This window comes from Oncorhynchus mykiss, chromosome 6, assembly GCF_013265735.2.
Source record: "Oncorhynchus mykiss isolate Arlee chromosome 6, USDA_OmykA_1.1, whole genome shotgun sequence".
Lineage (NCBI taxonomy): Eukaryota > Metazoa > Chordata > Actinopteri > Salmoniformes > Salmonidae > Oncorhynchus > Oncorhynchus mykiss.
Genome location: NC_048570.1, coordinates 23,326,755 through 23,352,703, shown reverse-complemented (window position 1 = coordinate 23,352,703; position 25,949 = coordinate 23,326,755). Strand labels below are relative to the sequence as shown.

Here is a 25,949-nt window from a genome sequence, read left to right as displayed (position 1 = left end):
TGTCATAACATAATAGCCATATCTAGAAAAAAATAAGTTCCAAAGACTGGACCTAAAATTGTGTATAAGCAATCGTATGAATGGGTATGAATTCCTATGTCAAAGATGTCAAAAATATTTGTTGGTCTCTTATTTGTATTGAGGAACAACCTGATGCCACACTTGAATCATTTATTAAAGAGCTTCTTCCAGTTACAGACAGGCCTGCAGCCATGAAGAAACTGACTGTTAGCACTGCCAAATCCCCATGGATAGATGATGAATTAAACATCTGGATGGTTGAGAGGGATGAGGCAAAGGGAATAGAAAATAAGTCTGACAACACAGCAGATTGGAAAACATACAGTAAATTGAGAAAGAGTACCTTAAATAAAATTCTAGGCAAAAAATCTAACTCAGCTCCATCCTTCATTGAGGCAGATGGCTTGTTCATAACAAAACCCTTTGACATTGCCAACCACTTGAATAACTTTTTTTTGGGACAAGATTAGCAAACTTAGTAAAGACACGCAAACAACAAATGCTGAGTCTTCATATTCATGCATAACGGGACAAATAATGAAAGACAAGCAGTGTAGTTTTGAGTTCTGTAAAGTTGGTGTAGCAGAGGTGAACAAAGTTGTTGCTGTAGGAGAGGTGAACAAAGTTGTTGCTGTAGGAGAGGTGAACAAAGTTGTTGCTGTAGGAGAGGTGAACAAAGTTGTTGCTGTAGGAGAGGTGAACAAAGTTGTTGCTGTAGGAGAGGTGAACAAAGTTGTTGCTGTAGGAGAGGTGAACAAAGTTGTTGCTGTAGGAGAGGTGAACAAAGTTGTTGGTGTAGGAGAGGTGAACAAAGTTGTTGCTGTAGGAGAGGTGAACAAAGTTGTTGCTGTAGGAGAGGTGAACAAAGTTGTTGGTGTAGGAGAGGTGAACAAAGTTGTTGCTGTAGGAGAGGTGAACAAAGTAGGAGAGGTGAACAAAGTAGGAGAGGTGAACAAAGTTGTTGGTGTAGGAGAGGTGAACAAAGTTGTTGCTGTAGGAGAGGTGAACAAAGTTGTTGGTGTAGGAGAGGTGAACAAAGTTGTTGGTGTAGGAGAGGTGAACAAAGTTGTTGCTTTAGGAGAGGTGAACAAAGTTGTTGCTGTAGGAGAGGTGAACAAAGTTGTTGGTGTAGGAGAGGTGAACAAAGTTGTTGCTGTAGGAGAGGTGAACAAAGTTGTTGCTGTAGGAGAGGTGAACAAAGTTGTTGCTGTAGGAGAGGTGAACAAAGTTGTTGCTGTAGGAGAGGTGAACAAAGTTGTTGCTGTAGGAGAGGTGAACAAAGTTGTTGGTGTAGGAGAGGTGAACAAAGTTGTTGCTATAGGAGAGGTGAACAAAGTTGTTGCTTTAGGAGAGGTGAACAAAGTTGTTGGTGTAGGAGAGGTGAACAAAGTTGTTGCTGTAGGAGAGGTGAACAAAGTTGTTGCTGTAGGAGAGGTGAACAAAGTTGTTGCTATAGGAGAGGTGAACAAAGTTGTTGCTTTAGGAGAGGTGAACAAAGTTGTTGGTGTAGGAGAGGTGAACAAAGTTGTTGCTGTAGGAGAGGTGAACAAAGTAGTTGCTGTAGGAGAGGTGAACAAAGTTGTTGCTGTAGGAGAGGTGAACAAAGTTGTTGCTGTAGGAGAGGTGAACAAAGTTGTTGCTGTAGGAGAGGTGAACAAAGTTGTTGCTGTAGGAGAGGTGAACATAGTTGTTGGTGTAGGAGAGGTGAACAAAGTTGTTGCTGTAGGAGAGGTGAACAAAGTTGTTGGTGTAGGAGAGGTGAACAAAGTTGTTGCTGTAGGAGAGGTGAACAAAGTTGTTGGTGTAGGAGAGGTGAACAAAGTTGTTGGTGTAGGAGAGGTGAACAAAGTTGTTGGTGTAGGAGAGGTGAACAAAGTTGTTGGTGTAGGAGAGGTGAACAAAGTTGTTGCTGTAGGAGAGGTGAACAAAGTTGTTGCTGTAGGAGAGGTGAACAAAGTTGTTGGTGTAGGAGAGGTGAACAAAGTTGTTGCTATAGGAGAGGTGAACAAAGTTGTTGCTTTAGGAGAGGTGAACAAAGTTGTTGGTGTAGGAGAGGTGAACAAAGTTGTTGGTGTAGGAGAGGTGAACAAAGTTGTTGGTGTAGGAGAGGTGAACAAAGTTGTTGCTGTAGGAGAGGTGAACAAAGTTGTTGCTGTAGGAGAGGTGAACAAAGTTGTTGCTGTAGGAGAGGTGAACAAAGTTGTTGGTGTAGGAGAGGTGAACAAAGTTGTTGCTGTAGGAGAGGTGAACAAAGTTGTTGCTGTAGGAGAGGTGAACAAAGTTGTTGCTGTAGGAGAGGTGAACAAAGTTGTTGCTGTAGGAGAGGTGAACAAAGTTGTTGCTGTAGGAGAGGTGAACAAAGTTGTTGCTTTAGGAGAGGTGAACAAAGTTGTTGCTGTAGGAGAGGTGAACAAAGTTGTTGCTATAGGAGAGGTGAACAAAGTTGTTGCTTTAGGAGAGGTGAACAAAGTTGTTGGTGTAGGAGAGGTGAACAAAGTTGTTGCTTTAGGAGAGGTGAACAAAGTTGTTGCTGTAGGAGAGGTGAACAAAGTTGTTGCTATAGGAGAGGTGAACAAAGTTGTTGCTGTAGGAGAGGTGAACAAAGTTGTTGGTGTAGGAGAGGTGAACAAAGTTGTTGCTTTAGGAGAGGTGAACAAAGTTGTTGCTTTAGGAGAGGTGAACAAAGTTGTTGCTGTAGGAGAGGTGAACAAAGTTGTTGCTATCCATAAATAAGGAAAGCATCCTGGTACCGACAACCAGGATGGTAAATTGCTGAAGTTGGTAGCAGAATACATTGGGACTCCTGTTTGCTACATCTTCCGTTTAAGTCTTGAAGATGGTGTGTGCCCTCGGCAAAGGTCATTCCACTGCCCAATAATAGAAAAGCACCATTTAATGGTTCAAACAACCGACCAATCAGCCTGTTACCTGTGCTTAGCAAACTTTTGGAAAAGCGTACTTATATGGAAGGGCACTCAACATGTTTGGCACTCACACATGACATGATTGGCTGACAGATATTGATAATAATAAGATTGTGGGAACTGTTTTGTTAGATTTCAGTGCAGCTTTTGATCACAACCTATTGCTGAAGAATCGTAGGTGTTATGGATTTACAGTACATCATCTGCCTTATCATGGATTGAGTTACCTATTTAATAGAACACAGAGGGTTTTCTTTAATGGAAGCCTCTCTAATGCAAATTCGGTTGAGTGTGGTGTACTGCAGGGCAGCTAGATTTGGACGTTATTGTTTTCTGTTTTTACTACTGATCTTCCACTGACTTTGAATAAAGCCTGTGTGTTTATGTATGCTGACGACTCAATTGCATACACATCAGCTATGACAGTAAAATAAATAACTGCCACCCTTTAAAAATAAATATACATTTTTTTTAACTTGGCAAGTCAGGTACGAACAAATTCTTCTTTACAATGACGGCCTACCCCAGACGACGCTGGGCCATATGTTCAAAACAAATACTGTAGAACATGGTTGCTAAAATGGGAAGAAATCTGTCCATGATAAGGTGTTGCTCTGCTTTCTTGACATCTAAATCAACCAGACAGGTCCCACAGGCCCTAGTTTTGTCACACCTCGCCAGTTACATGGTCATATGCAACATAGGAACATTTCAGTTGGTCCAGAACAGAGCAGCACACAGTATGTCACTGGTATGCATGTCAATCTCTTCTGGCTCAAAGTTGAGGAGAGATTTGACTGAATCACTATTGGTTTATGTCCTCGGTTTTGATGGGTTGAGGGTACTGAATGTTCGGACATTCATGGTATCACACAAGACATGCAGCCAGAAGACTCTTCACAGTCTGATAAAGTACCACTTACGGCACGGGGACTGTGAAGAGACACAGACATTGTTATATATTTTGTATTGTATTTTGCATTGTATTATGTAGTGTTATGTATATTATGTATTTTATTTGTTGTGTTTTGTTTCCTGTTTGGACCCCAGGAATAGTAGCCCTTGCCTTGGCAGTGGCTAATTGGGGATCCTAATAAAATACAAAAAACACTAAATACTGCAAAAACGTTTTCTTGTTTTGCTCAACAACAAACACCACCCCCATCACACCACCATCATCATCTTCATCATCATCATCATAATCACAGTAATGTGGATATGACTATATTTCTGCTATAGGGCAAACAAGCAGCTGGTATAATATGCACAACAAGATTTTAAGATTATGATTTGAACATGAGTTGTTTTGAGAAGACATAGGGTCCAGGCACAGGGTGATGGTCCAGTGTTCTACTGAAAGCTGTAAACATAAATCTGCATGTGAATACATACATTAAATTCCTCTCCAGAATTGATGTTTTTATGGCGAAGGTTGATGTGTGGCGCCCTCTGTGGAGAAGACTTGATATCTCATCACAGACTCATCTCACTGGTTAGCACAGTAAGTAGCCTACCTCCTTGTTGTCTTAAACATATGCATGCAGGCAGGCAGACAGACAGACAGACAGGCAGGCAGGCAGACAGACAGACAGACAGACAGAGACAGTGGTAATATGTAGGTTGTGGTGCATTAACTATGCTATAGAAACTGTCTCTTACTGTCTGTCAGTAAGAAGGTCTGGTGTGAAAGGAGTACATTTACACTTTAGTCATTTAGCAGATGCTCTTATCCAGAGTAATGAGTGCATACATTTTCATACTGGTCCCCCATGGGAATCGAACCCACATTGCAAATCAAAACAAAGTTTATTGGTCGTGTACACAGATTTGCAGATGTTATCGCAGGTGCAGCGAAATGCTTGGGTATCTAGCTTCAACAGTGCATAAAAAAATTAAGAAATATCAGAAAGAGCAATGTCAAAGTCTGGAATATAGATACAAAATATGGGGAAAAAGGGAGAGGAAAAATCACATTCCTAATCAGTAACACACTACGCCGCCAGGGACTCAAATCCTGCAGTGCCAGACGTGTCCCCCTGCTTAAGCCAGTACATGTCCAGGCCCGTCTGAAGTTTGCTAGAGAGCATTTGGATACTCCAGAAGAAGATTGGGAGAATGTCATATGGTCAGATGAAACCAAAATATAACTTTTTGGTAAAAACTCAACTTGTCGTGTTTGGAGGACAAAGAATGCTGAGGTGCATCCAAAGAACACCATACCTACTGTGAAGCATGGGGGTGGAAACATCATGCTTTGGGGCTGTTTTTCTGCAAAGGGACCAGGACGACTGATCCGTGTAAAGGAAAGAATGAATGGGGCCATGTATCGTGAGATTTTGAGTGAAAACCTCCTTCCATCAGCAAGGGCATTGAAGATGAAACGTGGCTGGGTCTTTCAGCATGACAATGATCCCAAACACACCGCCCGGGCAATGAAGGAGTGGCTTCGTAAGAAGCATTTCAAGGTCCTGGAGTGGCCTAGCCAGTCTCCAGATCTCAACCCCATAGAAAATCTTTGGAGGGAGTTGAACGTCCGTGTTGCCCAGCAACAGCCTCAAAACATCACTGCTCTAGAGGAGATCTGCATGGAGGAATGGGCCAAAATACTAGCAACAGTGTGTGAAAACCTTGTGAAGACTTACAGAAAACGTTTGACCTCTGTCATTGCCAACAAAGGGTATATAACAAAGTATTGAGATAAACTTTTGTTATTGACCAAATACTTATTTTCCACCATAATTTGCAAATAAATTCATTAAAAATGTGATTTTCTGGATTTTTATTTCTCATTTTGTCTGTCATAGTTGAAGTGTACCTATGATGAACATTACAGGCCTCTCTCATCTTTTTAAGTGGGAGAACTTGCACAGTTGATGGCTGACTAAATACTTTTTTTGCCCCACTGCCCCACATTGCTCGTTCTGCTCGTTCTGATTTTTCTTAATTTTTTTACATTTTGGATTATGTGTGTATTGTTTTGTATTGCTAGGTATTACTGCACTGTTAGAGCTAGAAACACAAGCATTTCGATGCACCTGCGATAATATCTGCAAGTAAATATATATATATATATATATATATAAAGGATAAAACAACATTTAAACATGATTAAAATAACTCTACTATATGTACAAAGGGCAGCAGTCTCTAAGGTGCAGGGTAGAGTATCGAGTGGTAGCCGGCTAGCAACACTGACTAAGGTTCAGGGCAGGGTACTGGGCGGAGGCCGGCTAGTGGTGACTGTTTAACAGTCTGATGGCCTGGAGATAAAAGCTGTTTTTCAAAGCAACACTTATCTAACATCTGCCTTAGTCATACATCAGGCCTGGTCTGGTCTGACACTGTGTCTGCTGTCAGTGTGCTGCCTGTTTGCTACATTTCAGCCAATACAAGAGTGATCCTCCAAACTCTGTTTATGTAAGAGTCTCCTCTCTAAGAACTCTGCCCAATGCATTAACCATTATGTGTTATAATGGTAATGTCATTTCATTTTTGTACCAATGGAGGGCAATATTTCATCACTGGTATTTTCTCTAGGAAAGCCTCAGTGTTCTGCACCCAGTGGTCATCCCCATTATGATTGTACTGTATTACAGCCTTATTATCTATTGAGCTTTGCATAGAGCTCTCACACATAAAACAACTTTGTCCCCCTGATGTCCCTGAAATTCAGCATTCATTGTGCATGAAAGAAGACTGTGATGCATTGTTATAAAGATGAGTGGAGTATAGGTTGAATTTATTGTTCTTTTTCGAGTGTCATTTTCCCTGGATTAAGAATTATCCTCTGTACTCTAGCAACAGAGTAAGACAGTCTGAATGATCATTCATATAAACTTTGGGGTGGCTGGTAGCCTAGTGTGTTGGGCCAGTAGCCAAAATATTTCTGGTGAAAAATCTGTTTATGTGCCCTTGAGCAAGGCACTTAACACTAATTGCTCCTGTAAATTGCCCTGGATTAGAGTGTCTGCTAAATGACTCAAACGTATTTCCCTCCTTTGATATTAAGCTGTGATTGGCCTTGGGGACTTACAATAGCTTGTTGCTTGGTAACATCAGAAAAAAACCTCTACCATCCTCATGTTCACTCTACGAACCCATAACTATTTGTGTGTTTTGAAGAGGAGTGTCATCCTGAAAACCAATAAGATCTGTTGACAAATGTTGACAACAGTAATTCGCTAACTTTATTCATATATTGTACGTTTCTACTATTGCATGCATGTATCTCTAATGAGCTACAATACAAATGGCACAAAATGTTTTTTGATGCACGATAAAGACTGTAATGATTTGGAATTGTAACAGTTTGGTTGTGTTTCATTAGATTTAGTGGTGTTTTAGAGACGCAGTGAGGAGACAGATAGGCAGGGTTTAGCTGCAGTTAGATCAGATATAAGTGGAAATACAGCATAAGGCTATTGATAGTGGTTCTCTGGCAGCACACTGTATTACGCAATTCTGTTGAGACAAAAGTGGGTTCTGTTTATAAATCCTATAAATCCTAACAAGTAGTTATACGTCAAAGGATTTAAAAAGATGTCTATACATTGCCTTCGAAAAGTATTCAGAACCCTTGACTTTTTCCACATTTTGTTACGTTACAGCCTTATTCTAATATTGATTAAATCGTTTTTTCCCCTCATCAATCTTCACATAAAACCCCATAATGATAAAGCAAAAACAGGTTTGTAGAAATGTTTGCTAATTTATACAAAATGAAAATCTAATTTACATAAGTATTCAGACCCTTTACTCAGTACTTTGTTGAAGCACCTTTGGCAGCAATTACAGCCTCGAGTCTTCTTGTGTAGGACACTACAAGCATGGCACACCTGTATTTGTGGAGTTTCTCCGATTCTTCTCTGCAGATCCTCTCAAGCTCTGTCAGATTGGAAGGGGAGTGTTGCTACACAGCTATTGTCAGGTATCTCCAGAGATGTTCAAGTCCGGGCTCTGTCCGGGCCACTCAAGGACATTTAGAGACTTGTCCTGAAGCCATTCCTGCGTTGTCTTTGCTGTTTGCTTAGGGTCATTGTCCTGTTGGAAGGTGAACCTTGGCCCCAGTACGAGGTCCTGAGCGCTCCTGAGCAGGATTTCATCAAAGAACTCTCTATACTTTGCACCGTTCATCTTCACCTCGATCCTGACTAGTCTCCCAGTCCCTGCCACTGAAAGACATCCCCACAGCAGGATGCTGCCACCAACATGCTTCACCATAGGGATGGTGCCAGGTTTCCTCCAGACTTGACACTTGGCATTCAGGCCAAAGAGTTCAATCTTGGTTTCATCATACCAGAGAATCTTGTTTCTCATGGTCCGAGAGTCTTTAGGTGCCTTTTGGCAAACTCCAAGCAGGCTGTCATGTGCCACTCTACCATAAAGGCCTGATTCGTGGAGTGTTTCAGAAATGGTTGTCCTACTGGAAGGTTCTCCCATCTCCACAGAGGGACTCTAGAGCTCTTTCAGAGTGACCATCGTGTTCTTGGTCACCTCCCTGAAAAAGGCCCTTCTCCCCCGAATGCTCAGTTTGCGGACAGCTCTAGGAAGAGTCTTGGTGGTTCCAAACTAATGGAGCTAACTGTGTTATTGGGGACATTTAATGCTGCAGACATTTTTTGTTACCCTTCTCTGTGCCTCAACACAATCCTGTCTCTGAGCTTTACGGACAATTCCTTTGAAGTCATGGCTTGGTTTCTGCTCTGACATGCACTGTCAACGTACAGTTGAAGTCGGAAGTTTACGTACACCTTAGCCAAATACATTTAAACTCAGTTTTTCACAATTCCTGACATTTAATCTTAGTAAAAATTCCCTGTCTTAGGTCAGTTAGCATCCCCACTTTATTTCAAGAATGTGAAATGCCAGAATAACAGTAGAGAGAATGATTTATTTAAGATTGTATCACATTTCCAGTGGGTCAGAAGTTTACATACACTCAATTAGTATTTGGTAGCATTGCCTTTAAATTGTTTAACTTGGGTCAAACGTTTTGGGTAGCCTTCCACAAGCATCCCACAATAAGTTGGGTAAATTTTGGCCTATTCCTCCTGACAGAGCTGGTGTAACTAAGTCAGGTTTGTAGGCCTCCTTGCTCGCACATGCTTTTTCAGTTCTGCCCACAAATTTTCAATGGGATTGAGGTCAGTGCTTTGTGATGGCCACTCCAATACCTTGACTTTGTTGTCCTTAAGCCATTTTGCCACAACTTTGGAAGTATGCTTGGGATCATTGTCCATTTGGAAGACCAATTTGCAACCAAGCTTTAACTAGAGATGTTGCTTTAATATATCCACATAATTTTCTTTCCTCGTGATGCCATCTATTTTGTGAGGTGCACCAGTCCCTCCTGCAGCAAAGCACCCTCACAACATGATGCAACAAATCTCATAGCATACTGTTTTTAAAAACCCTGTTTACGCTTTGTCATTATGGGGTATTGTGTTTAGATTGCTGAGGAAATGTTATTCAATCCATTTTTAGAATAAGGTTGTAACATAACAAAATGTGGAAAAGGTCTAGGGGTCTGAATACTTTCCGAAGGCACTGCATATACAATGCATGCACAAACATCAAATGGCATAGCATGGTATTCCTTAGAGGATAGCTGTAAACTGTATTTGGTTCTCAGCCTAGTCCAAAGACAAATGTACTGTTTTCATGGCGAGCATGACCTCACGCTGCGCTATCGGAAGTCTGCTCTGATAAATCAGTAATTGAGGGTACTTACTTGATTTGCTCTCTTGCAAACTCAGATTTGTGTTTAGATTGAGAGGGCTGCTTGACTGAAACATTGGGAGTCTAAAGCGATTATATTCTCTGCTCATAAGATAAAGCCTCCAGTGTTTTGCTTACATCATAGCTGAGTAAACACTCAACAGAAACCAAAAAGACAAAGTCAAGCCCTGTGTGCTGGTCCATCATTTCCCACTCATGCTGGATGTTTATAGTTTACTTATTGCCTACTTGGCTCCACATCCAATTTGAGTTGAAAGTTTATTTTAAACAGGGCTTCACTTTATGAAGTGAAAGAAAATGAAATAATGATTACATAGACTCATAACAACAGTATGGTAGCCTACAGTATGAGTGCTGAGTTGTGTTCTGGTGCTTGACAGGGTCATAACAGCCATTGATTGGTTACCTGGACTGGCCGAGCTGTTTCATTTCCCTACTGCTGTGAAGGAGTGTTGCTTGCTCGGACAGGTCCTGCCACCCTTTCCAAAGCCGGGATCTCAGAGGCCCCTAGGGTGATGTCTGTCGTGTGTGTGTCTGACTCATCTCAGCATTGAGAGTGACAGAAAGCCCAACCAGCATGACCATGACATAGGGATTATCTTGATATGATGAATTTGCTTCATCACCGAATCTGTACAATTCTGTAGAATTTCTAATACAGCTTACAAGCATGTCTAAACAGCTGAGCTTTGAAGTGTATTCATACAGCGGAGTTGATTTGGAGCAGGTGTGGACAGGTACTTGTATTTATTATGGATCCCCATTAGTTCCTGCCAAGGCAGCAGCTACTCTTCCTGGGGTCCAGCAAAATGAAGGCAGTTCATACAGTTTTAAAAACATAACATTACATTCACAGATTTCACAACACACTGTGTGCCCTCAGGCTCCTACTCCACCACATACAGTGCCTTGCGAAAGTCTTCGGCCCCCTTGAACTTTGCGACCTTTTGCCACATTTCAGGCTTCAAACATAAAGATATAAAACTGTATTTTTTTATGAAGAATCAACAACAAGTGGGACACAATCATGAAGTGGAACAACATTTGTTGGATATTTCAAACTTTTTTAACAAATCAAAAACTGAAAAATTGGGCGTGCAAAATTATTCAGCCCCTTTACTTTCAGTGCAGCAAACTCTCTCCAGAAGTTCAGTGAGGATCTCTGAATGATCCAATGTTGACCTAAATGACTAATGATGATAAATACAATCCACCTGTGTGTAATCAAGTCTCCGTATAAATGCACCTGCACTGTGATAGTCTCAGAGGTCCGTTAAAAGCGCAGAGAGCATCATGAAGAACAAGGAACACACCAGGCAGGTCCGAGATACTGTTGTGAAGAAGTTTAAAGCCGGATTTGGATACAAAAAGATTTCCCAAGCTTTAAACATCCCAAGGAGCACTGTGCAAGCGATAATATTGAAATGGAAGGAGTATCGGACCACTGCAAATCTACCAAGACCTGGCCGTCCCTCTAAACTTTCAGCTCATACAAGGAGAAGACTGATCAGAGATGCAGCCAAAAGGCCCATCATCACTCTGGATGAACTGCAGAGATCTACAGCTGAGGTGGGAGACTCTGTCCATAGGACAACAATCAATCGTATATTGCACAAATCTGGCCTTTATGGAAGAGTGGCAAGAAGAAAGCCATTTCTTAAAGATATCCATAAAAAGTGTCGTTTAAAGTTTGCCACAAGCCACCTGGGAGACACACCAAACATGTGGAAGAAGGTGCTCTGGTCAGATGAAACCAAAATTGAACTTTTTGGCAACAATGCAAAACGTTATGTTTGGCGTAAAAGCAACACAGCTCATCACCTTGAACACAAAACATGGTGGTGGCAGCATCATGGTTTGGGCCTGCTTTTCTTCAGCAGGGACAGGGAAGATGGTTAAAATTGATGGGAAGATGGATGGAGCCAAATACAGGACCATTCTGGAAGAAAACCTGACGGAGTCTGCAAAAGACCTGAGACTGGGACGGAGATTTGTCTTCCAACAAGACAATGATCCAAAACATAAAGCAAAATCTACAATGGAATGGTTCAAAAATAAACATATCCAGGTGTTAGAATGGCCAAGTTAAAGTCCAGACCTGAATCCAATCGAGAATCTGTGGAAAGAACTGAAAACTGCTGTTCACAAATGCTCTCCATCCAACCTCACTGAGCTCGAGCTGTTTTGCAAGGAGGAATGGGAAAAAATGTCAGTCTCTCGATGTGCAAAACTGATAGAGACATACCCCAAGCGACTTACAGCTGTAATCGCAGCAAAAGGTGGCACTACAAAGTATTAACTTAAGGGGGCTGAATAATTTTGCACGCCCAATTTTTCAGTTTTTGATTTGTTAGAAAAGTTTGAAATATCCAATAAATGTCGTTCCACTTCATGATTGTGTCCCACTTGTTGTTGATTCTTCATAAAAAAATACAGTTTTATATCTTTATGTTTGAAGCCTGAAATGTGGCAAAAGGTCGCAAAGTTCAAGGGGGCCAAATACTTTCACAAGGCACTGTATCTACAGTACAAAATCCATGTGTGTGTGTGTATAGTGCGCATGTTTTCGTGTGTGCGTGTATGCATGTGTCTGTGCCTATGTTTGTGTTGCTTCACAGTCCCAGCTGTTCCATAAGGTATATTTGATCTGTTTTTTAAATCAAATTTTACTGCTTGCGTCAGTTACTTGATGTGGAATAGAGTTCCATGTAGTCATAGCTCTATTTAGTACTGTGCGCCTCCCATAGTCTGTCTTGGACTTGGGGGCTGTGAAGAGACCTCTGGTGGCATTTCTTGCGGGGTATTTATGGGTGTCCGAGCTGTGCCCCAGCAGTTCAAACAGACAGCTCAGTGCATTCAACATGTCATGTGGAAAACTTGTATCTGAAGATTTTTCTATAGCAAAGAAAAGTCTTATCAGTTAGAGGAGCACTTTGCCTTCCACTACATTTGACATTTGATAGCCGTGTGATAGGAGAGACTGTGTTAGGTAGGCCTAATAGATCTCTGTGTTTGAAGTCTGAAAAGAACTGGGGTCTCTGTGGAGTGGTTGTTGTTACTGAAATGCCTGTGTTATGCAGGAGAGAACACACAGTTTAGGCAGTGACTCAGGCTGCATGTATTACTGTGATTAGCTGGAGCTACTGCAGTGTGGGGAGAGAGAGAAAAAAATAGAGAGTGGTGGAGCGAGAGCTTCCCTGCATGTCTATGCGATTGTGTTTTCACTGGTCTACTGCGTTAATATACAATGCAGTTTCCCTCTCTCCACTCCCTCCTCTCCTCCACACTTTCTCTCTGTATGCTAATCTTCACTCGCTCTCACTGCTCAAATCTCTTTCTCCTGCCTTCGTCTCTACAGTGAAGATGACATCCCCAGTTTTGATGAACCAGCGAGCCTCTCCTACTGGCCGGTGGCTGCCCAGCAAGACCCCACAAGATCGGGCTTTCTGGGTGAGGACTTGCCCCCTCTAAAGTGGTTCTTCAGCAAAGGCACTGACAGCACCTGCCAGGTCTGAGTAAGTACTGCTCTGAAGGAATCTTTCACTGATAACAAGGTGGTATTGATAGCACTGACAGAGTAACAACAAAGAATGTGTGTGCTGACAAGATTGTGTTTGTAGCACATATTAACTGCCTGTAACTGCTCTGCTTTTGTTTGCCCATCTCATCATCTCAGCATGTTGATTGATTAGTTCTTATACTATGACAGGGGAATTTTAGCCAGATGTGATAGCGCTATAGAACAGCTGCCTGCTCCGGTAGTAGGGAAGAGTATTCTATTGTCACGACACTGAGATGCTGTGTTAGCATTAAATGTGTCTTTGTTTACCCATCTTCAGCATCAATGTGCAGTAGCATCCCACCTCTTATACAGTCGATCTCCAACTTCATAGGGGAATCACAGCGTTCACATTCTGATGCCTCTCTCTGCTATGATGTACTGTTTTCTTCAAAGGATTCTGAAAATGTCCGTGTTATATCTCACTTTTTTTCTGATGGCTTTCTTTTGCCTAGATCTCGATGTAGGAAATAAACATACAGTGCAGGTTAGATCGTAACTTGGTAGAACAAGCAATCATCTCTCTTGATAGTTCAATCGGGAATCACAAATTTTGGACCACAGAACTTTGATTTGTGTCCTGAGTTTGCCATTGGTAAGGCACTTAGTGAGTTATTGTCAGTTGAACGTGTGCATTGGTAGGCCTGTGTGGCAAAAATATATTCTGTAGGCTATCAAAATAATAAAGATAGTTGCACACTCGATATACAAGCTCCAAGTAATGGATTGGGTAAACCACCACCGTTTCTGCATCACTGTGCCTTCTTCAGGGTGAAGCCAAAACGTTGGTGATTTACCTAATACATTTCTAGGAGCTTGTATATACAGTGTGCAATTCTCTTTATTTTGTAGCCTACAGAATATATTTTTTATACTTGCTGTTAGTCAGCACCTCTACCAACTGTCTTGGGTGTGCGCCAATATATTCTGTAATTAAAAAAGGAAAAGCAGAAAAGTCCAAAATTATCAAAATGATCAAAAATGTATTTCCATGGGAACAGTTGTTTCCCTCTGTCTCTCTCTCATTTCTTCATCAGGTTCCTCTCAGAGCAGGTGACAGCTCCTGTTTCTTTATAAGGCCCACAGTCAATTGTATTACAATATGTACATATTAATCATAGTGGTTCATAATAAAATTATGATATTCAAGTCTTTAGTCTTGTTACAATACACCTCATCCTCACTTGCTTTAAAACGGTCATCAATAAAAATGTATGATGATTACTATGAAATATCTGCCTTTCCCCTCGGTCTTACACTGAGGTGACTGATGAAGGCATATTCATGTATTTTCAATGGACTAATTTCCACTCAAAGACAGAGAGGTGGGTTGTATAGAGAGGGGTTTAACTAGGGACAGATATAGTTGGGTTTATTAGGGGTTCCAAATGGTGCATAGAGGGGTATAGGGAGTGGACATAGCTATACATTTAGGATCAAATATATCCATGCAGTGCCTTCAGAAAGTATTCATACCCCTTGATAAAATGGATTTTCAAACATCTAGACATAATACCGCATAGTGACAAAGTGAAATGCAGAAATATCTCATTTACATACAGTAAGTATTCACACCCCTGAGTCAATACATGTGGCAGTGATTACAGCTGTGAGTCTTTCTGGATAAGTCTCTAAGAGCTTTGCACACCAGGATTGTACAATATTTTCATTATTATTTATTTATTGATTATCATCATCATTATTATTATTATTATTTTAATAATTATAATTATTTCATTATTATTTTTAAAATTCTTCAAGCTCTGTCAAGGTGGTTGTTGATCAGTGATAGACAGCCATTTTCAAGTCTTGACATAGATTTTCAAGACGATTTAAGTCAAAACTGTCACTCGGCCATTCAGGAACATTCACTGTCTTCTTGGTAAGCAACTCCAGTGTATATTTGGCCTTGTGTTTCAGGTTATTGTCCTGCTGAAAGGTGAATGTCTCCCAGTGTCTGTTGGAAAGCAGACTGAACCAGGCTTTCCAATAGGTTTTGCCTGTGCTTAGCTCTTTTTTCTTTTTATCCTAAAAAACTCCCTAGTCCTTACAGATGACAAGCATTCCCATAACATGATGCAGCCACCAACATGCTTAAAAATATGTAGAGTGGTACTCAGTGATGTGTTGGATTTGCCCCAAACACAATGTTTTGTATTCATTTCTTTACCAACGTTTTTTGCAGTTTTACTTTTGTGCCTTATTGCAAACAGGATGCACATTTTGGAATATTTGTATTCTGTACAGATTTCCTTCTGTTCACTCTGTCATTTAGGTTAGTATTGTGGAGAATCTACAATGTTGTTGATTCATCCTCAGTTTTCTCCCATCACAGCTATTAAACTCTGTAACTGTTAAAGTCACCATTGGCCTCAGTGACATTCCTGAACGGTTTCATTCCTCTCCGGAAACTGAGTTAAGAAGGATGCCTGTATCCTTGTAGTGACTGAGTGGATTGATACACTATTCAAAGTGCCATTAATAACTTCACCATGCTCAAAGGGATATTCAATGTCAGCTTCTTCTTTTAACCCATCTACCAATAGGTGCCCTTCTTTACGAGGCATTGGAAAACATCCCTGGTCTTTGTGGTTGAAATTCACTGCTCAAGTGAGGGACCTTACAGATATGTTATTATCTTACAGGTATGTTTGGGGTACGGACGTGACGTAGTCATTACAAATGCATCTTAAACACTATTATTGCTATTATTATTGCTATTATTAATCCATTTTAAATTCAGGCTGTAACACAACAAAATGGAGAGAAAAGCAAAGGGTGTGAATACTTTCTGAAGGTACTGCATATGGAAAATATGGAACGTATTTAGGGAGTATCCATTTAATGAAAGAAGTGTGGGGTAGGCAAGAGGAATTGTCGAGAGGAATATGTGAATTTGTACTTGTATTCACCTGTAGACAGGAGGCGGTGCAAAACCGTGTGAAATGTGACTTGGAGAAAGGGCTGAAGGCGGTGAGCAGATAGAACCAGGTGGTGTAGCTGCGCTCTAGCGCAAATCCATGCATGTTAATGTGAGTCGTGATGAGAGGAGAGCTCTGCTGCTGTAGCTCTCCCATACCCTCAAGTGTCATTTCCAAAAGCCTGCTTATCCCTGCCGATTGATCCTCTTTGTGTGATGTACCAATGAATGTACCCATATGGCATCAGTTTTCTGAGTTGCTGATGTCGTGACCAGGGACTTAGCTACAGAAAACAATCACAGTGTCAGTTTTAGGGTTTAGGGATTGGACCTGATAGGTTTAGGTAGGGAAACTAGAACTGGTATCGTGACAGAATCTGTGCCACGGATGTACTCGTGTAACATGTTAGTGATTCACTACCGCCTACAGCCCATACGTTACAGTATCACCCGTGGCCTCTGGTCACCCTGCAGTCTGAATGTATAGCAACACCAAGACTGGAGTGAAACCTCTGTGCTCTCCTCCCCTGCAAAATGACTGACTCATACCACACATTATTAAACATATAGAAAACATCTCAAGAGGGTTGATCGAGCTGTAGATAGCGAATTCTCCTCTATGTGTTATCCCCTTGCTGCTAATCAGCTCTTATAAATCTAAATAAATTAATAGAGAACATCTGGTTCTAACAGTCTATGCAGCAACTATTGAATTAGAGTCAAGCTGTGGTTGAAGTCCTGCCAACTCAAACTGCACAATACACTCTTGTAAAATAATGTATTTATTTAATAAAATAGACTTTGAAAGGGTAGACATGCAGAAATTCCTCGTCAAAAGTCTTGTTGTTACAAAAGTAGTTCTAACTTGACGCCTCCCTGCATCCCTGTACCAGCTGCTGGGTCAAGGACTTTACCAGGACTCTGTCAAATGCAGGGTCCTGGGAGGAAATAGCTGCTTGCAGGGTGTTATAAGAGCCAAACTCCTCCATGAGGTTTTTATGTACACCTCTGAACACCCTTTGGATGTACAGGATCTGGGAATATGCCTGTGTCCTGGAGAATCTGGATGCAGCACAGAACTCAGACAGGACTTGTCTGATGAGTTGCTGAGATGTTTCTGTCAGATCTGCTGCCTGTTGGGAGGGTCCATCTAGGGCTGAGGGTCTGATCTCCAATAGCAACCTTATCACCAGTATGGTGACCAAACAGATTACATCATCTTTGCTGGAGTCCATCAAGTACTGCAGTGGGAATGCAGTGGCACTGCTGATGTCCGGGGTGATTAAGAGCTCCCTCAGATGGCCAGAGCTGCTGGGGATACACTCCTCCTTCTCTTCAATGTCAATCCCATCTCTCTTTGGTACCAAAGAGGTTCCCTTGCTGGTGAAAGACGGAGTGGAGGATCGAAAAGCGAATTTAGCACTCGGTGGTCGACTGCTGTCAGTCATTGGACTGTTACGATGCAGGGGTTCATCTGTGTGTGCCATCATCTTTGTCTTTAGGTCACTTGAAGAAATATCTGGCATTTTAGAGTCCCTGGTGTCGATGCAGGAGCTCCTGACGATGGGGCAGGTCAGATCAAAAGGCACTTCGTCAGGGATGGGAGTGCCAGGGAGGTTGATCTCTAACTCACACTCTGACCTAGGACTCTTTGAAGAGCTGGACAAGGAACTACGACCATTTAAAGAAGTGGACAAAGATGAACAGGTTCTAGGGATGTCTTGGCAGACTTGTTCACTGTCATCCTCACTTTTCTCAACCTCCTTCAGCATAGTTCCTACCATATCATTGATCTGAAGGAGCTCCCTGGAATCCTTCATTCGCCCTAAGTTTGAGATTTCACTCTGGATAGCAACCAGGATTTCCCCAAGGGTCTCTTTGGAAGAAGCATTTTCTGTCCTTTCGGATCCGGGTGGCTTCAGCCCTGTGAAGAAATCCTTAAGTGTGTTCTTCATACTGACGCAGATGGTCTTAGCTTCTGACCAAAGCTTCTCCTCTGATATTTTAACACTCAATTCAGTATCATCCAGTTGGGAGCCCCCGTGAGAGCACTGCGAACCTCTCCCACTTCTTTCCAGTAGCACAGTGTCAGTGGACTCATTTTTCTGGAAAATAGTCGCTATTCCTTTGACAAAGGTTTCCACTAATCCAGAGGCTGTATTCTCAGAGGACATGGAGGACATGGATTCTGAAAGGACATGGATCTCTGATGGTGAGCTAGATGATAAGCCAGACTTTTCTGAATACCAGTATGGCTGATCTGTGTGATAAAGGAATGACTGGATCTCATCAGCACTTTACTCACTGCCTCTTCTGCCTGAGTCTGGAAGTCATTGCTAAAGAGCTTCTTAATGCTCTGAATCAGACTAGTAGAGGACTCTGTGATTCTGACACTCTCTTCTGAGCTCAGTTGAGAATATTGAGTACTCACGCTCAAGGCTTCATTGGGTGAGGGTGACTGGGAAATAGTATAGTCATCGAGCTTTGATAGGACACCATCAACAAGCCAACAAGCCTCTAGGGACTCAGATGAACTGACAACGGCCAAGGATTTACTCTCCACTTTTGATATCTTTGACTTGTAGATGGAAAAAACACTGCTAAGAACTTCTTGAGTACTGGTATCCAGATTGGAGAGACAGAGAGCTGGTATTGGTTGGCTCTCACTGGGAACTCTACTAAGTTCGGTGCTGGGTAACTGGACCTCAACAGTTGAAACAGTTGCCTTTTCCAGGGTGTCTGAAGACTCCTGAAGAGAAGCATCCTTAGCCACACCTTCTTCTCGAGCGGATAGAGTTAAAAGGTCCCTCAGCTTTGCTCGTATACGGCCGTAGAGTGTGCGGGCTAGAGAGAAGGTTATCATCTGTGAAGATCCTGTTTTGTGGTCCTTTACAGGAACTGGCCAATCAACTGCTTCACATGTGCCTTCAAATGATGCTATCGTCTCCATGCCTCTCACAAATGCCTTAACAATCACTGTGGCAGTGGAGGTTACAGACGTCAGGGCTGTGCAGCTGATATTCAGGGGGGCTTCAGTAAGGCTAGGAGCAGCACTAGAAGTTCTAGAAGAAGGAGCCATGCCAGAAGAGCTGCTGACTTTCCTTGTAAGGATGGTGCTCACCGCCTTGAGGGCTTTAGACTGAAAGTCGGGGCTAGAGATGGTCTGAAGCTTTCTGGCCACCACACTGGTAGAGGATCCAGTCTCTTTGAGAAAGTGAGTGGTCCCTTCTTTCCCAGATGGACACTCAACATCAAGGTCACATTGAAGATTGGTCAGAAATTTAGACCCCAAGAATGTCCTCTTCTTGGCCAGACCCAATAGGATGTTGAAGTCCTGTGCCATGTTATCCATTGTGCCAACAATGGCATCCAGCACATCATCGTTCACAGGGTCCATGAGGGGCCCGATAAACCCTACCCACTCTGGCTCAGACGTTTGACTCTGTAGCTCGGCCAGGATCTGCACAGAGGCAACCCGAATGACCTCCTTGACTGCTGCTATGCCCTGACTGTCCATAGGGGGGCAACTCCCCGAGCTGGCCTGAATGGCCACTGAGAGGCCAGAGTTAAAGCTGGTGTACTACCTCCCCCACGATAGCACAGCTCAACTCGGAGGAGCTGGAGGAGGTGGGGTTGGAGTGACCCTCAACCAGGGATATCAGGAGGCTCTCTTCCATTACCCCAAAAAGAGCCTCTGATGGGAGCCTCTCTAGTTGCAGGCAAGCTCTGCAATGAGGTCTGGGACCTTGAAGATAAACACACAATCACCACTTATGCCATGCAAATGTGACCAACTGGTATCTAATCTGGGTCATTAGTGAGCCTGAAAACCAAATTAGAGCAATGATGGATTACTTTTCATACCACCGTAGTTCTAGAAGCCTAAAGCCAACTGACATGATTTTTTTGCCTGATTTTTATGTTTGTACGACATCAGAATATGATTAATTCTGAAAGGCATGTACCTGATTTATTTATTCATAGATAGATTACTTTATGGCTTACCCAGTTACAAATGACTTTCACCTGGACCCACCCCTTCAGTGGCAACATTTCTGACCAGAACTTTAAACTACAAGGTGTGAATTCCAAGTTAATAATTTATGATAAGTGTGGGTCAGGTCTTGCAATTATTAAGTTGAAATATTGCTGTGAACATACCTCTTAGGCGAACAGCATGGTGATGAGGTTCTGCGGGTGGATTTTTGGCGGAACCCTGCACTGCCATTCCTCCTCCTCTCCTTAGTCCAGTAGTTAATCTCACTGATCAGCAGCCTTTTCTCTCTCTCATCCAGACTGCCTAAGGAATCCTCAGACCCTGTCAGAGAGCACTGTGATTCTGGGGAGGTTGCCCCACTCCTCAGGTTCACCCCCATGATACGAGCTAGCGCTGGTAGGAGAATGCGGAGGGCTGTCTGGGTCACGACCTTAACAATCTTCAGACACAGCATGGAGAGCTGCTCGAATGTGAGCTATGGCCAACAAACAGAGTAAGGTTTTTGTCAATCAAGCAATTCCATGACACCATTCCCTATATAGAGCACAACTTTTGACCAGAACCTTATGTGGAGAGACTTACATTATTTTTAATGCCATGCTGAATCACTCTCCATTGGCTAGAGAAAAGAAAAGAAAGGAAACATATTTTACCTGCACACTGGTGTTGAGTTAGTGGAGTCACAAGAGATAGCCATGTCAGGGAAAATAAAAGTGTATTTAATTAAGCTTTTAGCAAGTACATGAGACATTTTGTTCTTGATTTACAGGAAGAGTTAGGGGTGTCGTTACAGTGATGTTAGGTGTAGTGTTTGAAATCCCATTTGTGGTTAGAAGGTGCACTATGACTATAAATTCAGAGTTGTTGTATGTGAGGTTGGAAAAAGACATGGGACATTGCTCATCAGTTAGACTCCTCAGGAAGGAGAGGAGGATTGTGGCACAGCATGTCCCATTCTTGAGAGAAGGCATTAGAGTCCTCTGAGCCTCCTTCTCCAGCTGCTCAATGATAGATCCCCTTTCCCGGAAACCACACCCGGGTGTCTGAGAAGACTCTGGGAAACCGCAAAGAGAAATCTAAAGTTGAATCTGAACTTGATCCCTAATTTCCTTCACCTTTAGTGATTTGATTGCACTGGACAGGTAAAAGCACATCTCTCTGCGTGCCTCCACTATATTGCTTTCACCTATATAGATACTATCTTCTCAGATCTGTGCTGATGAATTTGAACACAACCTGCACCCAACATGAAGTAATCTCGGACCTGCACCAATGCTGCTGTCCTCCTCCACGGAAGTCTTCTTGGCGCGGCCACTGGACTTACGTTTAGCCTACATGACAACAGATTATAGGTCTCATAGCAGATCCAAGGTCAGTGTAGCGTCTCCTCCTAATGCTTTAAGGCTACGATTTAGTGACAGTAAACTAATCCTAGATCTGTGCCTAAGTAGGCAGAACATGTGTAGAGGACAGCATATTTCTTACCTTGCCTCCTGTCCTGTTCTTGTTGGTCTCATGTGTCTCTGTTTCATTCTTCATATTCGCCATAACTTTATTTTGGTCATCCAGGAGATCCTCCCATTTCACGCTCTGGTGGATAAATGAGAGGTCAATATCAGTCCTAGTTTGTGACTTTATGAAACAACTTATTCGCTGTGTTAGTGACCTACTATATTGTTAGTAATTTCTCCTCTAATCTCAAAATAGGCTAAATGAACCATACCTTGCTGTCATCTGACATGATGTGTAGCTTATTGTTGTAGGCTGTTTAGAGGAAATACTAATACCTCCTTTGAAAAAATATCAGTGAACCATCGGCAGACAACTGAAGTGAATATGAACGAATTATGAATGAATTATGCCAAAGCATTGTTGAATACTCGATTCCGATTGGCTGAAGCCAGAGCATTCTTCAAAGATGTCATACACACATGATGTCACAATTAGGCCTAAGTCTAATGACTATATGAATTGTCAATGTCATTAGAAAAAAGATCATATCTTGTCGAACTTCTGCCAAACGAAAATATTTGTTAGTTCACGTTTTTGCTTTTAATTTATGGTTTATCAAGCATGCTACTCCATTTCATACAATCAATTATCAATCAGTCAGTAAAATGTATTTATAAAGCCCTTTTTTCATCAGCAGATGTCACAAAAAAAATATGGTATGCTAACATCCCACAACAATTCCCCAATTGGAATTACTTGCCTAAACTTCCAATCATACTTATTTTCTGTTAAGGGATTATTATCAATAATGACTAATTATGTATTCATTTCAATCAGGACTGAATAATCAGAATACTATTATGTTACTGTATAGATGTATGATTTTTCTTTTAATCCTAGTACTGAATATAATGTGTGAAAATATAATTAAGAATTATAACAATGACTGTCTGTTCCTTGGTAGAAATGAATGAACTTATCGTCAGACTGGCTAGAATGCTTATCTACACAGGAAGACCTTGGCTCTGTCATAAATTATATTAAATTGGTGTGGGACGATGTGGGAAGGCTTGAGATACTGCCTTTGTACCAGGGTGGGAGAAGAGACGAGACAGTTCGAAAACTAATGACGTCATTTTCAGTTTATAACCTGTGGTAAACTGTATCGTGTTCAGTACTCTCCAGAATAAACGCTACAGATTGATTTTGAGACTGGTCTCTGTCCATTTTATGCAAATAAGAGTCTTACAAATTCTTAGGAGTGGACAGAGTGTTTAATTTAATTGGGTATTATAACATGTAGGAATTTCTTAAAACATGTAGGTTTCTTCCTAGGTTTTGGCCTTTCTAGGGAGTTTTTCCTAGCCACCGTGCTTCTACACCTGCATTGCTTGCTGTTTTGGGGTTTTAGGCTGGGTTTCTGTACAGCACTTTGAGATATCAGCTGATGTACGAAGGGCTATATAAATAAATTTGATTTGAATTTAATTCCCTTAACAATTGGTCCTTCGAACCGGGATCTAAAATACCCGTCTCTGTCATCTGAAGGTCGTACGCCGAAAATCGTGCACGAGTGGGTCTGGTCCCGTTATTTAAGACCTGGCCTCTGAATTGAGGTTAAAGACCAGGCCGGTGTACACCCCAGACCGACAGGGACGGTGACTAGATCCAACGAACATTGCTTTTCCCAGTCGGCGACAAGGCCAGTAGCCTATATTCTCGATTCTGGGGGGACTGATTTAAGTTATCTTTGATTTGATGTTCTACATTTTTTAGAATTGATCAATAATGGGAGCTTTACTATTCCCACAGGGTTTTGTATGACCAACATACACTGGGTTTTGTATAACCGATATACACTGGGTTTTGTATGACCGATATACACTGGTCAGGTTCGCAAAAACCTGCGGTAACGTGCACTACCGTAAATAAACTAAACTTAATCACGAGAGGCATGTTCGCTCGAGATTAAGAGGGGATATTAAATACAGTGGGGCAAAAAAGTATTTAGTCAGCCACCAATTGTGCAAGTTCTACCACTTAAAAAGATGAGAGGCCTGTAATTTTCATCATAGGTACACTTCAACTATGACAGACAAAATTATTTTTTTTCTCCAGAAAATCACATTGTAGTTTTTATGAATTTATTTGCAAATTATGGTGGAAAATAAGTATTTGGTCAATAACAAAAGTTTATCTCAATACTTTGTTATACACCCTTTGTTGGCAATGACAGAGGTCAAACGTTTTCTGTAAGTCTTCACAAGGTTTTCACACACTGTTGCTGGTATTTTAGCCCATTCCTCCAAGCAGATCTCCTCTAGAGCAGTGATGTTTTGGCTCTGTTGCTGGGCAACTCCCTCCAAAGATTTTCTATGGGGTTGAGATCTGGAGACTGGCTAGGCCACTCCAGGACCTTGAAATGCTTCTTACGAAGCCACTCCTTCGTTGCCCGGGCGGTGTGTTTGGGATCATTGTCATGCTGAAAGACCCAGCCACATTTAATCTTCAATGCCCTGTTTTCACTCAAAATCTCATGATACATGGCCCCATTCATTCTTTCCTTTACACGGATCAGTCGTCTTGGTCCCTTTGCTGAAAAACCCCAAAGCATGATGTTTCTACCCTCATGCTTCACAGTAGGTATGGTGTTCTTTGGATGCAACTCAGCATTATTTGTCCTCCAAACATGACACGTTGAGTTTTTACCAAAAAGTTTTATTTTGGTTTCATCTGACCATATGACATTCTCCCAATCTTCTTCTGGATCATCCAAATGCTCTCTAGCAAACTTCAGACGGGCCTGGACATGTACTGGCTTAAGCAGGGGGACACGTCTGGCACTGCCGGATTTGAGTCCCTGGCGGCGTAGTGTGTTACTAATGGTAGGCTTTGTTACTTTGGTCCCAGCTCTCTGCAGGTCATTCACTAGGTTCTGTGGTTCTGGGATTTTTGCTCACCATTCTTGTAATCCTTTTGACCCCACGGGGTGAGATCTTGCGTGGAGCCCCAGATCGAGGGAGATTATCAGTGGTCTTGTATGTCTTCCATTTCCTAATAATTGCTCCCACAGTTGATTTCTTCAAACCAAGCTGCTTACCTATTGCAGATTCAGTCTTCCCAGCCTGGTGCAGGTCTACAATTTTGTTTCTGGTGTCCTTTGACAGCTCTTTGGTCTTGGCCATAGTGGAGTTTGGAGTGTGACTGTTTGAGGTTGTGGACAGGTGTCTTTTATACTGATAACAGTATAAAAGTAGGTGCTGGGGGATAGGACTGTGAGGACGGTGATCTTGTACAAATAGGATATTAACTAGGCGTGGGAAGACAGGAAGGGAATTCTATGCGTACAAGATAACTTGAATGGTCAATTAAGCTCTGGGAGTATTGACCATCGTTGCGATTCAACAAATAGTACTGAAATAAAGTCCAAATGAGGAGGAGAGGGAAGCCAAATCTATAGTCAAGAGGTTCCAGGAGAGAGGGAAACCTAAAATAGTGGCATGAGATAAAGATATTAGTGTACTTTAAAAGCCCTCCGACACAACCTGATAAAAGATGTTAAGAGATTTACGACCCCTGGACTTATCATTGTATAGGTAAAACCTAATATCTGATTCAACAGTCACACACATAGTCAGGCAGTAGAACAGCCATAGTGACTAGGTAATGGTGAAAAGCACATACATAGGTCATAGAAATATATACACATAGATAGTGAGTACAAACATTGCTACTAGGAGCGGCAAGGATTTATTAAACATTGGTAGTAAATCCTCAAAGGAGGCCCCGAAATTAACGGGAGATGAGAAATATATGCAGGAAGAAGATAAGAGGAACACCTATTTTAGCCAGACATGGAGGAGTAAGTACGAATTTGATGAACGTTTAAATAAAGAAAAACTGGAATCAATGATTAAACAAATAAATAGGGTTAGTGGAGACAAGACAGATAAACAACGGGCAGAGCGGCTAAATACAGCTAGGATGTGGTTACCCGAGGCGAGGAAGAGAGCTGAGAACAAAGGGAAATGAAGGGAGGCGCTCAACACCCTGACCTTGACTACCTGGAATTTTGACCTTTGACCCTAGATATCATTTATTTTACCTACTCTTTCCCAAAGCCTGACTCAGACAAAAAACGATGATGAACCCTGAATAGAAACTGATACTGCTGAAATAGTCAGGAAGGGTTTAAATTAGGATTATTTTCTGGGAATTCTCGGTGCCGGAGTTGGCGACTACAGACAATTATAATAATATAGTTATTGTCGGGGAAACTCAATCATTTCCATAGCGTTGGTGGATTAGCGGTAAAGTTACGCGGGACACTGAGGTTCG

General features: G+C 41.9%; 1 protein-coding gene across 1 annotated transcript in view; it reads right to left on the bottom strand.

The window, feature by feature from the left end:
* Positions 1-20,288: 20,288 nt before the first annotated feature.
* LOC110525522 overlaps positions 20,289-25,949 on the bottom strand; it is a 500,086-nt gene continuing 494,425 nt past the window's right edge. The window contains exon 5 of the mRNA XM_036979664.1: positions 20,289-20,634. The gene's annotated coding sequence lies outside the window, so the exon portion shown is untranslated. The remainder of the gene's footprint in view (positions 20,635-25,949) is intronic.